The sequence below is a fragment of the Triturus cristatus genome, chromosome 5_1 (assembly GCF_964204655.1).
Source record: "Triturus cristatus chromosome 5_1, aTriCri1.1, whole genome shotgun sequence".
Classification (NCBI taxonomy): Eukaryota; Metazoa; Chordata; class Amphibia; order Caudata; family Salamandridae; genus Triturus; species Triturus cristatus.
In genome coordinates this window covers 901,417,985-901,431,595 of record NC_140587.1, presented here as the reverse complement: position 1 = coordinate 901,431,595, position 13,611 = coordinate 901,417,985, and the positions used below count along the sequence as shown (strand labels likewise).

The following is a 13,611-nucleotide window of genomic DNA, read 5'->3' as shown; positions in this document are numbered from 1 at the left end:
TTATGTCTCAATTAAATGAATACAGCTTTTTTGCATGGTTCAGTGTTGGATGTAAAAACATTGTGATGATATACAGTTACGTTTCTTTGCTGGTCAAGAGGAGTGTAGAGAAAGTGAGAGTTTGATAAGTGTAGGTGTTAAACAAGAGATGGAAGGTAGTACTGATGTAAAGTTTGAAAAAGAAATAACAAAGTTTAAAGTAGTTTCTGGTGAAAATCCCAACTATGTTTGTAATTGTTGTAAGCCCACGGGCTGCAGCTCTCCCTCTACAAGCCAATCAGTCGGTTCGCAGGTCTACCTCTATGAGCCAGCCTGCCAGCTTGCAGCTCTCCCTCTGCAAACCATTGTTCGGCTCGCAGCTCTTCATCTGCGAGTCGTCGGGTCTGCAGTTGTACTTCTGCAATCCAACACTAGAAATATACCGCAGCTATCTCTGTGAGATATTCCCTTCATGCTCCCTCTTCCAACATTACCGGTCGTAGCTATCTCTTTGCAAGGCAACGGCCCATACTTTTTACTATAATTTTTGGCCCGCAGCTGTTCCTCTGCTAGCCGACCCGCAGGTGTCCCTCTGCGTGCCATGTAGTTTAGCAATCCTGCTGTCAGTGTCATGCACTTTTCCAATCATTCATCCAGCACTATCTACTTACCCTATTACTCTGCCAATACCTAAGCACTTATAAATTCACCATGCACTCTGTTTGCATCACTGTATTCATTCCAGTTACTAGTTATGTACTAATTGAATGGCCTAGCCAGTAACACAAGTAGAACTACAATATTTTGTGCACGATCCATGCAGACCTTTAATCAGCTACACAGTATTGGTACGCTTCTCTAAATATCCAGTTAGTGCCTATGCAGTGTAGGAATCCTCCTGTCAGTCCTATGCACTTCTCCAATCACCCATTCAGCACTATCTACTTATCCTATCACTCCGCCAATACCTAAGCACTTATAAATGCACTCAGGCACTCTCCTTGTAGTATTGTAATCTTTTAGTCACAAGCCATGTATTCATGGAATTATACAGGTTGTAACCATGCAGTTCTGCAATTAGGTGTGTACTACTAATGCTGTGCTCTAGTATATTTCACTCTACTAATCCACTACTACAATTATGCAGGTAGCACTGTTCCATTGCTGAAATTATTGATCTAGTTTCTTTGTATGTATTTTTATAGATATACATGTGAATATTTATATATAATTATTTTAATTATATTAAATTGTTTACAAACCTTTTCCTATTTTACAGATATTTTGCATAATTATCAAGAAAGAGTAAAAATGACAAGAAAAGAGCAAAGAAAAAGAGAACAAAGAAAAGAGGTTCATTTAAAAAAAATGAAAAGAGGAATTAGATCAACTACAACATGGATCTTTAAAGAAAAAGTGTTCTGGTAAGAGAAGTAAAGATTATTTTTTTAAAACTTAAAAAAACTGTTTCCAATTTAAAAAATAAAGAACAGACAGATACAACAAGGACAGTGAAACAAAAGGAAAAGAAAAATGTACAAAAAAGTGGAAAATTGGATTATCGGAAAAATAATTATGTTGGAAGCAGGAAGAAACAATTTTCAGAAATTCGAAATAGAATCTATAAAAGTGCTCCAAAGTTTACAAAAAAAATGTGAAATATATAAAAAAGGAGATCAGCATTTTACAGAAAAAATAGGAGATTCTAAGTGTAATTGAAAATGCGTTTGAATTGAAAAGAAAATTGTTTATCTTAATTTTAAAAAGATAAAAGACTTTAAATACAATAATGCAGCATATGAAGGACAAATGTAAAAGAAAATGAATTGTGAATAGAACTAATTTTTGTAAAGTATTTTCCGGGGAATGGAAGCATACTTCTAGTACAGAACCTTTTTTTAATGAAGAAAGTTATTTTCAACAAAATAGATTACTGCATGCACTTGATACCTGTGGTCGTTGTAATGAAGTGAAAAATGGTTGTCCAATTGATAAAGAAAAGATAGTTCCTAGAAATGTTGAACAAGTAATAGCTGAGGATGTTCAAGGGAGAAATACCCAGGCTCCAGTGTGTACATGGGATTGTAGTAGTATTTGTAGTATACGTCAACAATCTATTGATATTTTACTAAATTTCTTAAGAGAATATGGAAGAAAAACTGTGAAACAGAAGATTAATATATTAAAAGGACTGGATCCTTGCAAAGTGAGAAAAAATACAGGGTTGCAAGGTCATTCTCTGGCTTGTCTTTCTAGGAAAGTGTGTCAAAGTTGTTTTCATAATTTAAGAATGTTAGCGGTACATCATTCCGAAATGTGAAAGTTAGTTAGAAGATTATACTACATGAAAAGTCCCGCATTATGTCTCAATTAAATGAATACAGCTTTTTTGCATGGTTCAGTGTTGGATGTAAAAAACATTGTGATGATATACAGTTACGTCTCTTTGCTGGTCAAGAGGAGTGTAGAGAAAGTGAGAGTTTGATAAGTGTAGGTGTTAAAAAAGAGATGGAAGGTAGTACTGATGTAAAGTTTGAAAAAGAAATAACAAAGTTTAAAGTAGTTTCTGGTGAAAATCCCAACTATGTTTGTAATTGTTGTAAGCCCACGGGCTGCAGCTCTCCCTCTACAAGCCAATCAGTCGGTTCGCAGGTCTACCTCTATGAGCCAGCCTGCCAGCTTGCAGCTCTCCCTCTGCAAACCATTGTTCGGCTCGCAGCTCTTCATCTGCGAGTCGTCGGGTCTGCAGTTGTACTTCTGCAATCCAACACTAGAAATATACCGCAGCTATCTCTGTGAGATATTCCCTTCATGCTCCCTCTTCCAACATTACCGGTCGTAGCTATCTCTTTGCAAGGCAACGGCCCATACTTTTTACTATAATTTTTGGCCCGCAGCTGTTCCTCTGCTAGCCGACCCGCAGGTGTCCCTCTGCGTGCCATGTAGTTTAGCAATCCTGCTGTCAGTGTCATGCACTTTTCCAATCATTCATCCAGCACTATCTACTTACCCTATTACTCTGCCAATACCTAAGCACTTATAAATTCACCATGCACTCTGTTTGCATCACTGTATTCATTCCAGTTACTAGTTATGTACTAATTGAATGGCCTAGCCAGTAACACAAGTAGAACTACAATATTTTGTGCACGATCCATGCAGACCTTTAATCAGCTACACAGTATTGGTACGCTTCTCTAAATATCCAGTTAGTGCCTATGCAGTGTAGGAATCCTCCTGTCAGTCCTATGCACTTCTCCAATCACCCATTCAGCACTATCTACTTATCCTATCACTCCGCCAATACCTAAGCACTTATAAATGCACTCAGGCACTCTCCTTGTAGTATTGTAATCTTTTAGTCACAAGCCATGTATTCATGGAATGATACAGGTTGTAACCATGCAGTTCTGCAATTAGGTGTGTACTACTAATGCTGTGCTCTAGTATATTTCACTCTACTAATCCACTACTACAATTATGCAGGTAGCACTGTTCCATTGCTGAAATTATTGATCTAGTTTCTTTGTATGTATTTTTATAGATATACATGTGAATATTTATATATAATTATTTTAATTATATTAAATTGTTTACAAAACTTTTCCTATTTTACAGATATTTTGCATAATTATCAAGAAAGAGTAAAAATGACAAGAAAAGAGCAAAGAAAAAGAGAACAAAGAAAAGAGGTTCATTTAAAAAAAATGAAAAGAGGAATTAGATCAACTACAACATGGATCTTTAAAGAAAAAGTGTTCTGGTAAGAGAAGTAAAGATTATTTTTTTAAAACTTAAAAAAACTGTTTCCAATTTAAAAAATAAAGAACAGACAGATACAACAAGGACAGTGAAACAAAAGGAAAAGAAAAATGTACAAAAAAGTGGAAAATTGGATTATCGGAAAAATAATTATGTTGGAAGCAGGAAGAAACAATTTTCAGAAATTCGAAATAGAATCTATAAAAGTGCTCCAAAGTTTACAAAAAAAATGTGAAATATATAAAAAAGGAGATCAGCATTTTACAGAAAAAATAGGAGATTCTAAGTGTAATTGAAAATGCGTTTGAATTGAAAAGAAAATTGTTTATCTTAATTTTAAAAAGATAAAAGACTTTAAATACAATAATGCAGCATATGAAGGACAAATGTAAAAGAAAATGAATTGTGAATAGAACTAATTTTTGTAAAGTATTTTCCGGGGAATGGAAGCATACTTCTAGTACAGAACCTTTTTTTAATGAAGAAAGTTATTTTCAACAAAATAGATTACTGCATGCACTTGATACCTGTGGTCGTTGTAATGAAGTGAAAAATGGTTGTCCAATTGATAAAGAAAAGATAGTTCCTAGAAATGTTGAACAAGTAATAGCTGAGGATGTTCAAGGGAGAAATACCCAGGCTCCAGTGTGTACATGGGATTGTAGTAGTATTTGTAGTATACGTCAACAATCTATTGATATTTTACTAAATTTCTTAAGAGAATATGGAAGAAAAACTGTGAAACAGAAGATTAATATATTAAAAGGACTGGATCCTTGCAAAGTGAGAAAAAATACAGGGTTGCAAGGTCATTCTCTGGCTTGTCTTTCTAGGAAAGTGTGTCAAAGTTGTTTTCATAATTTAAGAATGTTAGCAGTACATCATTCCGAAATGTGAAAGTTAGTTAGAAGATTATACTACATGAAAAGTCCCGCATTATGTCTCAATTAAATGAATACAGCTTTTTTGCATGGTTCAGTGTTGGATGTAAAAAACATTGTGATGATATACAGTTACGTCTCTTTGCTGGTCAAGAGGAGTGTAGAGAAAGTGAGAGTTTGATAAGTGTAGGTGTTAAAAAAGAGATGGAAGGTAGTACTGATGTAAAGTTTGAAAAAGAAATAACAAAGTTTAAAGTAGTTTCTGGTGAAAATCCCAACTATGTTTGTAATTGTTGTCGACTTACTCATTATAAAATTCAAGCCAGGAATGTGGATGTGTTTTTAAAAAGTGAAAACGAAAACAATGATAAATGGCAAGAATTTGCTGCTTATCTGTTTGTGGAAGGTCGCTTTGAGTTAGGTACTGTACAATGTATTTGTAAATATTGTTACAACAAATTAGAAGAACACAAAATGCCAGCTAGAGCTTTCCATAATGACTTAGAATTAGTAGCTATACCTCCTGAACTTAAAGATTTAAATACATATGAGGCCATCCTTATACAATCTGTGCACCCTTTTCCGGCTATAATCTGTATGACGCCTAAAACAGGTAAGTTGCCTCTAACAGATCCACAAAGAGGTTTAAAAGGAAGAGTTGTGTATTTACCTTTAGATTTTAAGAAACATGTTGAAACTGTTGGTGTAGAAAGAGAGGATACTGAACCTGTAGTCATTTTTGTTAATGGTGTACCCACAAAGAGTCGGAAAAAATAGCAAGATATGTAGATGTCACGAAAGTCCAAAAGGCTACATTAATATCTGGTGCAAAACAATATGTACTTTAAAGGGTAGAAAATGTAGAAGAAGAAGAAATGATTTAAGAAGATGAAACACATATTTCAAGTGGACAAATAAAAAAAGTTGAGAATTCCAGAAAAGAAGAAATTTATGAACATTATACTATACACCCTCTACATTCAAAATAACTTATAGGAGGTACTATTAAATTGTTCCAGTTAAAAAAAGCAAAAGGAACTCCCATGAGTGTGTGGGAAAAAACTTTGGAAGATCGTTGTTTTCCACAGCTGTTCCTTACTGGAAAAGGTGGACGACATGATGAACGACCAGTTCAGATTCCAGCTTCAGAATATCGTACTTTACGACTGTACTCAGAAGAACCAAGATTTCCTCAGTGTATTCCATATTTGTTTCATCTTTTATTTGAGAGTGATCTGTCTCCACTTTCATATGCAGTCAACCATATATTAAAAACTGGAACGCATCTTTCACATTTTTCTGAAAAGGAATTTATAGACAAAGTTGAAGAAAGAGACGAACATTTAGAATCACAGTTAATTAATTTGTTGGCATGTCAACGTGGCACTAATGAATATTGGTAGCGATGTCATGGGGAACTAAAATGTATGTTAAGAAACTTAGGAACCCCTACGTGGTTTGTTACACTTAGCTGTGCTGAGTACACATGGGATGATTTACTGGATTTTCTATGAGAAGCAAATTCAAATATAGAAAATATTGAATTGAAGACACCTGGAGAACTGTTTTTGCTAGATCCTGTAAATGTCTGCAGATATTTTTATCATAGACTTGAAGCTATGATGTCTTTCATCTGTAATAAAAAACAAATCCACCTATTGACGAAGTTATTGATTTTTTTGGGAGAAAAGAATACCAAGCTAGAGGTGCTCCTCATATACATATGCTTTTATGGATCAAAAATTCACCCACATTTGAAACTGATTCCGATGAGACTGTTTTATCTTCTATTGAAGAGTATGTTGCCTGTGCAATTCCGAAAACAGGAGGAAAAAATATCTTAAGACAGCAAGTTTTGTGGTTTCAGAGTCATTGATGTGGAAAATTTGCAGACGGAAATATAAGTCAAAGGATACATTTTACACAAAATGTCGATTTGGCTTTCCACGTCCAGTAATTTCCAAAGGGAGAATGAACAGTTTTATGTCAGCAGTGAGGCATACTATCATTCGAAAATCACCCAAAAATATTTCTAATATAAAAAGAACAGAAGAATCGAAGTACATTAATGATTACAATCCGGTGATTTTGAAGATGTGGAATGCAAATATGGACATACAACATGTTGCAGATAACTCAATTGCTATTGTTCGCAATTTCACGTCATATATTACCAAGTCTGAGAAGACAGAATTGAAAGAAATGTGGGAGGAAATTTCACAGGAGATGACACTTAACAAAACATTGTACAGCTTCAGCTTGAAGATGCTTTCAGATCAAGAAATTGGATCCTACGAATGTTCGGATCGATTGACAACTGCAAGTTTATATTCAACGTCAAGAGGAATCAGTCTGGATAAGTCTAGGCCTTGCGGCAGCACGAAATCGAGTTTTGAAATTGAATACTTGGCACTGAATGAACCAGAAAGTACAGATATTCTGAAATCAAATATGTTGGATACATACTATCCAAATAGCTGGAAAACATATGTCTAAATGAAATACTACAACATTATAGTTTTAAAAAAAATGTTACAGTAAAAATAAATAAAGGAAAATACGCTTTACTTGGATCTGAAGGATGTTTGGTAAAGCATGACAAAGGAAATTGTATTAATCAGAGGAAATTAAGTTGTGATACTCCAGATAAAAGAGAGTTTTTCTATTTAGCTCTTCTGCAAATCTTCAAACCTTGGCGGACTGAAATAGAAATACTTGGAGATTTTGACTGCTATGAAGATTCTTTCAATGCATGTAAAGATAGCATTGAATGTACAATTGTTTCAAATTATCTACAAATGTTGAACGAAGAGATTAATCAAGAATGAACTATTGCAGCTGAAATTGCTAGAGATAGTTCTCCAGATAATCAGAGTTCTGCTATACAAAGTCAAGATCCACTGGGAGAAGCCATACTTGAAAATGAAGCGGCAATAGCAATGAGTGAAGTGGAAACGGTGATGCAGCAAGCACAACAGGAGAATATTGATTTGGAAACTTTGGAGGAACGTTTGAATACTGAACAGAAATAAATATATCACCAAGTTACACAACAGATACAACATGGATTACATCATGAAAAGAATGATTGCCAATGTACATCATTTAGACCTATTCTTATGTACATCAGTGGACAAGCTGGAACGGGGAACGTTTCTTGATTAAATGTTGTCAAGTTATCTTCAGAAAACAACGGATTCACATTTATCTTGTAACTGCTCCAACTGGGTTAGCAGCACACAACATTAAAGGGATTACATTACATCGTCTACTTATGTTACCAGTAGAACATGAAAATAATTTTGAATACCACAAGCTACCTGGAGAAGCTTGTTTCGCAGTTTCAAGAGTACTGAAGAAAATGAAACTTCTGGTAATTGATGAAGTAAGCATGGTCTCAAACCTAATGCTTGCGTTTGTAAATTTGAGGATGCAGCAGATTTTAAAAATAAATGACGATGTTTTATTTGGAGGAAAATCTGTAATTGTATTTGGTGATCTATTACAACTCACACCGGTGAAAGGCCAACCAGTTTTTAAAACCCTTCTTCGTGAAGACACTAAAAAATCTTTGGGAAGTATTGGAAATGTGAACATTTGGAGGTATTTTGAATATAAGGAACTTATCAAGAATATGAGACAAGCAAATGATGAAGATTATAGAAATATTCTTCAAAATATTAGGAAAGGTGTCTTAACAAAGGATGGAAAAAATGCTTTAGAAAGTCGGCTACTAAGAAACTTGTTTCCAAAAGAAAATAATGCAGCTGAAACAATCTACCAAAGAATTGCAGATAAGAAATCAATAATTTGCCTTATTCCAACACTGAAAGAATGCTCTACATTCAATGAACAAGTGTTGAAACTGGTGAATGAATCGATAACGAAAATAGTAGCTATTAAAAAAATAGAACATGAAGGAGTCACTATTCTTTAGTCAGAGAAATTGCAGTTAAAATTAGACTCTTTGCAAAAATCAATATCTAAGACTGCTGGTTTGGAAAAGACCTTATATGTATCTCTAAACTGCTGGGTAATATTACGGCGTAATTTAGATGTTGAGGAAGGATTACCAAATGGAGCAATGGGGGAAGTTGTTGACTTTGTTAGCTATGCAAATAGAGATGGAATGGAATTTTTGAAGATTAAATTTGATCAGATTGAAGAGGTGAAACAGATTGGACACTGCTTTGTTCGTTTCTTGCTTGTTAAAGATTTGTATGTTAGTAGAAAACAGTTTCCTGTTTGTTTAGCATATGCAGTGACTATTCATAAATCTCAAGGTTTAAGTGTAGACAGTACTTTGGTAAATATTAGAAGTTCTTTGTTTACGGAGGGTATGGCATATGTTGCATTATCTCGAGTAAGAAAGTTATCCGGATTGTATTTGATTGATTTTGATGAAGACAAGATTAGTGCAGATGTAAATTGTGTAAAAGAGTACAATAGGTTAAGAAGACTCCATGCTCCCAGCTTAGGTGAATATCCTATTTATGAAAAACGTTTAATACGTCCAAAACAAAAATATGATAATGATTTTACTGAGGTTGCAAAGAAAAAAAGAATTGAAAAGAATGATGAGTCTGGAAAGAAAATAGAAGGGAACACGGTTGCTAATAGTGTAGGATATCAGTTTGAAAATAGTTCAGGTATCAGCTGCTATGCTAATGTAATTATCAACGTTGTTTTAAAAAAAAATCTACAGCATGCAATTATGGAAAATCGAGAAAAAAGATTTTGTTCTTTGTTACATTATATTTTTAAGAAGTTGAAAACTGATAAAACGAAAATCCATACTGCTTCTGATGTGCGGAATCTTCTGGATATATGTTCTGGATCTTCACAATTTACACAAAATGTACAGCAAGATGCGCAAGAATTTCTTATGTTTATGCTTGCAGTATTAGAAGATGAAGTTATACAAATTGAAAATCTGTTTGGACTATGTTACAGATGGGTTCATACATGTGACAGCTGTTCATTTTCATCTGCTACTAAAATAGACACTGAACGATTCATATATTTGACAATGCCAGATTTGAAAACAGTGTCTTTCAACGATTTAGTAAAATCAGCTAATCAACATATGGAATGTACTCAGTGCAAATCAGAAATGTTGTCAACATTATTTATACAAAGATGTGGACAATATATTATTTTAATGCTGCAATGTTGTAGAGCATATGGAACAAAATTGGAAACCAAAATTAAAAATGTTGTCGCAGGTCAAGTTTCAATTTCAGGAAGTACTTTTAAAATAGTGGCTATTGTTTTCCACGATGGAACTACTTCAACATCTGGACACTATACTGTATATTTAAAATGCAATAAAAGATGGACACTATAGTAATGATGCACATTTAGAGTATACATTTTGGTTGCCTAATGAATAACCAAATTCATAATTAATATTTTTGATGCCAACATTCTGAGAAGATATCAACATGAATTACTGACTATATTTTGGATATTTCCACTACAATTGATTTTAGATACATCATTCACCCTATTGGAAGCATGTGAATATGATTTTAGAAGTCTATCTTGGATATCCTCATTGCAAATGTTTTCAGAAACATCATTCGGGCTATTGGGAAGCTGTGTATATGAATTCAAAAATTTATTTTCGATATACTTAATGGAAATATTTTCAGAAACATCATTCGGGCAGTTGGGAAGATGTTGGTAATTATGGATTCATTTATTGATTCTGTTCTTTCATATTGCATTTGGAAAATTGTGTTCGAAAGAAGGTGGTCATATATTTGACCTTTGTATTATATACTATGGGGCAGATTTACAAGCCCCTTGAGACACTGTCATTCCTCATTCCCATCTCCAGTCACCCAGTCAGTACTATATACTAATGCAATCTGTCCACTAATACCCAAGCACTTATAAATACACTATGTACTCTCTTTACAGCACTATAATCATCTAGTTACTAGTCACGTACTTATGGAATTGCCTAATTACTAATTTACTAATACAAGTACAGCTACAATATTCTGTACACTATCCATGCAGACCTCTAACCACCTATATACTATTGATACACTCCTCTAAATACGAAGTTATTACCCATGCAGTGTAGGAATCCTCCTGTGAGTCCGATGCACTTCTCCATCAACCCATCCAGGTAATACGTAAGCACTTATAAATTCACCATGCACTCTGTTTGCAGCACTGTAATTATTCCAGTTACTAGTCATGGACTGATGGAATGGACTAGTTACTTACACAAGTATCTGCTATTATTATTAATCATAGCTTTCAGTGAGCATATAGTTAGAAATTAGCATTTAAACAACCTTTGAAATTCACTGAAAAAACCATAGGTTTCAGGGACGCTATAGTTACAAATTAGCATTTAAAAAACCTTTGAAATTCACTTAAAAAAACATAGGTTTCAGGGAAGGTATTGTTAGTTGGAAATTTCACTCATACAAAACCATAGAAATTCCGCTATTATGGTTAGTTGAGCTAACTATAACTCGCGCCCCCGCAATGCACTGCTGATGGTGTCACATATTACATCATTCATTACATGGTCAGTGACATCACTGATGACATCACTGATTACATCTCAAATGACATCACTGATGACATCATCCACGTGAAAATCTGATGCACCTCCTCACACCCTAATATAACCTTTAATACACCCCCTGTAAAATACAGACTATCATTTTTAAACCCATCGACACACCAATACCAGTTACTGCAAACGCACTCACTGATTCCTAGGTCTACACACACATCCACTCATTAACCCATACAACTATTCATACATGTAGTCACTGATTAATACAACACTATCATATGCACTCATACAACTATACACACACTCACACACCACCACTCTTCCTAGTCAGTCATGCACCCATCCTAGTCAGTCATGTAAATAATCAATCACAGTTCCATTTACTCACCTACACAGTTATACACACACTACCTCATTTATTCATACAGATACTAACGCATACTTACTCTCTTATATAATCACTAATACAAGTACACACTCATCCATACAGCCACTCTCACAATGACTGACTCTCACATATAGTAATTTATATACTCCAACTCTCACATACACTGTCTTTTACTTTTGTACTTACTTGGACATCTACCACTGAGACATCCATTCACTCACCAACACATCCATACACACACTCACTCACCCATACAACTGTTTCCACATGCACTCTTAAAGTCATACACCCAGTCAATCAACCCCTCACACATCTATGCACAGAGTCACATAGCCCCCCATCCAACCACACACACACTCAGTCTCCCATACAATTACTCAGGCAACTAATCAGTAACCCATATAAACAACCGTGGAGCTACTGACCAGCTAATACAGCAGGTTATACAACAACAGACAGACTGATACAGACATTCATGCAGTTTAGTCACTAACCCATGTATTCAGTAAGACACATTTAATCACTCGCTTAAACAGTGAGTCACACACCTACTAAATCCTCCATCCAGACACTTATACATCCACTCATTCTTCAATACAGCTTGCTATATATATATATATATATATATATATATATATATATATATATATATATATATATATATATATATATATATATATATATATATAATACATATTTAAATTTTAAAGAAAAACACATTCACTGGATGATGTTATCAGTGATGTCATCAGTGATGTAATTTGAGATGTCATCAGTGATGTCATCAGTGATGTCACTGACCATGTCATGAATGATGTAATATGTGACGTCATCAGCAGTGCATTGCTGGGGTGCGAGTTATAGTTAGCTCAACCAACTATAACGGTGGAGTTTCTATGGGTTTGAATGAGTGAAATGTGCAATTAACTATAACGTCCCTGAAACCTATGGTTTTTTCAGTGAATTTCAAAGGTTTTTTAAATGCAAATTTGTAACTATAACGTCCCTAAAGCCTATGGTTTTTTCAGTGAAGACCTTTGTCAAGAACTTGTGAATGGTCATCAGTGTAGCACAAAGATCCTGTTGTGAGTTAAAGGTGTATGTTGCTGGAGCTTCAAATTGCCCGTCAGATAGTGCTATCTATACTGTAGCTCGAAGTGCAGATCTTGCGCTGCTGGTTGTCACCACACTGTCAGTCACTGTTGCACAAAGACTTGGATTTACCAGAGCTTTGCATTGCTAGTGGGTGCTAGCAGCAAGATCTCAGCATAAATGTCCCCATTCATAGTCACAAAGAGCCCAAAACTTCAGGATTTCTCTTTCTTTTTCAGATGAGTGTACTCTAATGGCACCCAAGTATCCAGGACCTGGGGAAGCAACTCGTGGAGATCACTGATTCACTTTTGCAGAGGCCAGAAGGGCTCAATTAGGTCCAGTTGTAGATCCAGGCAGTTTCAGTTGCAACAGGTCAGCAGGGCAGTTGAAGGCAGGCCTCTGGAGCTTGTTAAGTACCTGTAGCTCTGAACAGGAGGGCAGTCAGCTGAATCTTTAAGTCACTTCAGGTAGCGTAGGTCCAATCTTCCTTCTAAGACAGCAGGGCAGACCTCCAGCAGCAGGGCAGTCCTCTGGCAGCCGGGCAGTCCTTCATCTGTAGTATCCACAGGTCCAGGATTGAACTGAAGGGTTGGTCTGAGGATCCAATATTTATATCTGGTGTCAGCTTTGAAGTGAGAGAAACTTACAGACTCCCCCCACATCTGGCTCTGTGATGTCCTTCCTCCCGGCCCTGGTCTCAAGATGTCTGAAGTCACAAATGGATAGTGTTCATTTGTGTGTGTGTGTATGTGCTGAGGCAGCTCCTTTGAAGTGCAAGTGTGGTAGGTGGAAGCATCCAGTCCCCCTTTGTAATAGTGTCTGGGAGGTATACACAAATGCTGACTGCCTACTACACCATGTCATGTGACCCAAGACACAGGCTGCACTCACCAAAGGGTTAGGACAAGAAAATGTCAACTTTCTAAAAAGCATTTTCAGAATTGTGACTTAAAATCAGACTT

The 13,611-nt window shown here is 35.4% G+C and overlaps 1 long non-coding RNA gene across 1 annotated transcript in view; it reads left to right on the top strand.

Annotated features, from left to right (window-relative positions):
* LOC146831582 (uncharacterized) overlaps positions 1–9,167 on the top strand; it is a 55,950-nt gene extending 46,783 nt beyond the window's left edge. The window contains exons 2-3 of the long non-coding RNA XR_014961592.1: positions 1,259–1,403; positions 3,598–9,167. This is a non-coding gene — a long non-coding RNA (uncharacterized LOC146831582). The remainder of the gene's footprint in view (positions 1–1,258; positions 1,404–3,597) is intronic.
* The last annotated feature ends 4,444 nt before the right edge of the window (positions 9,168–13,611 follow it).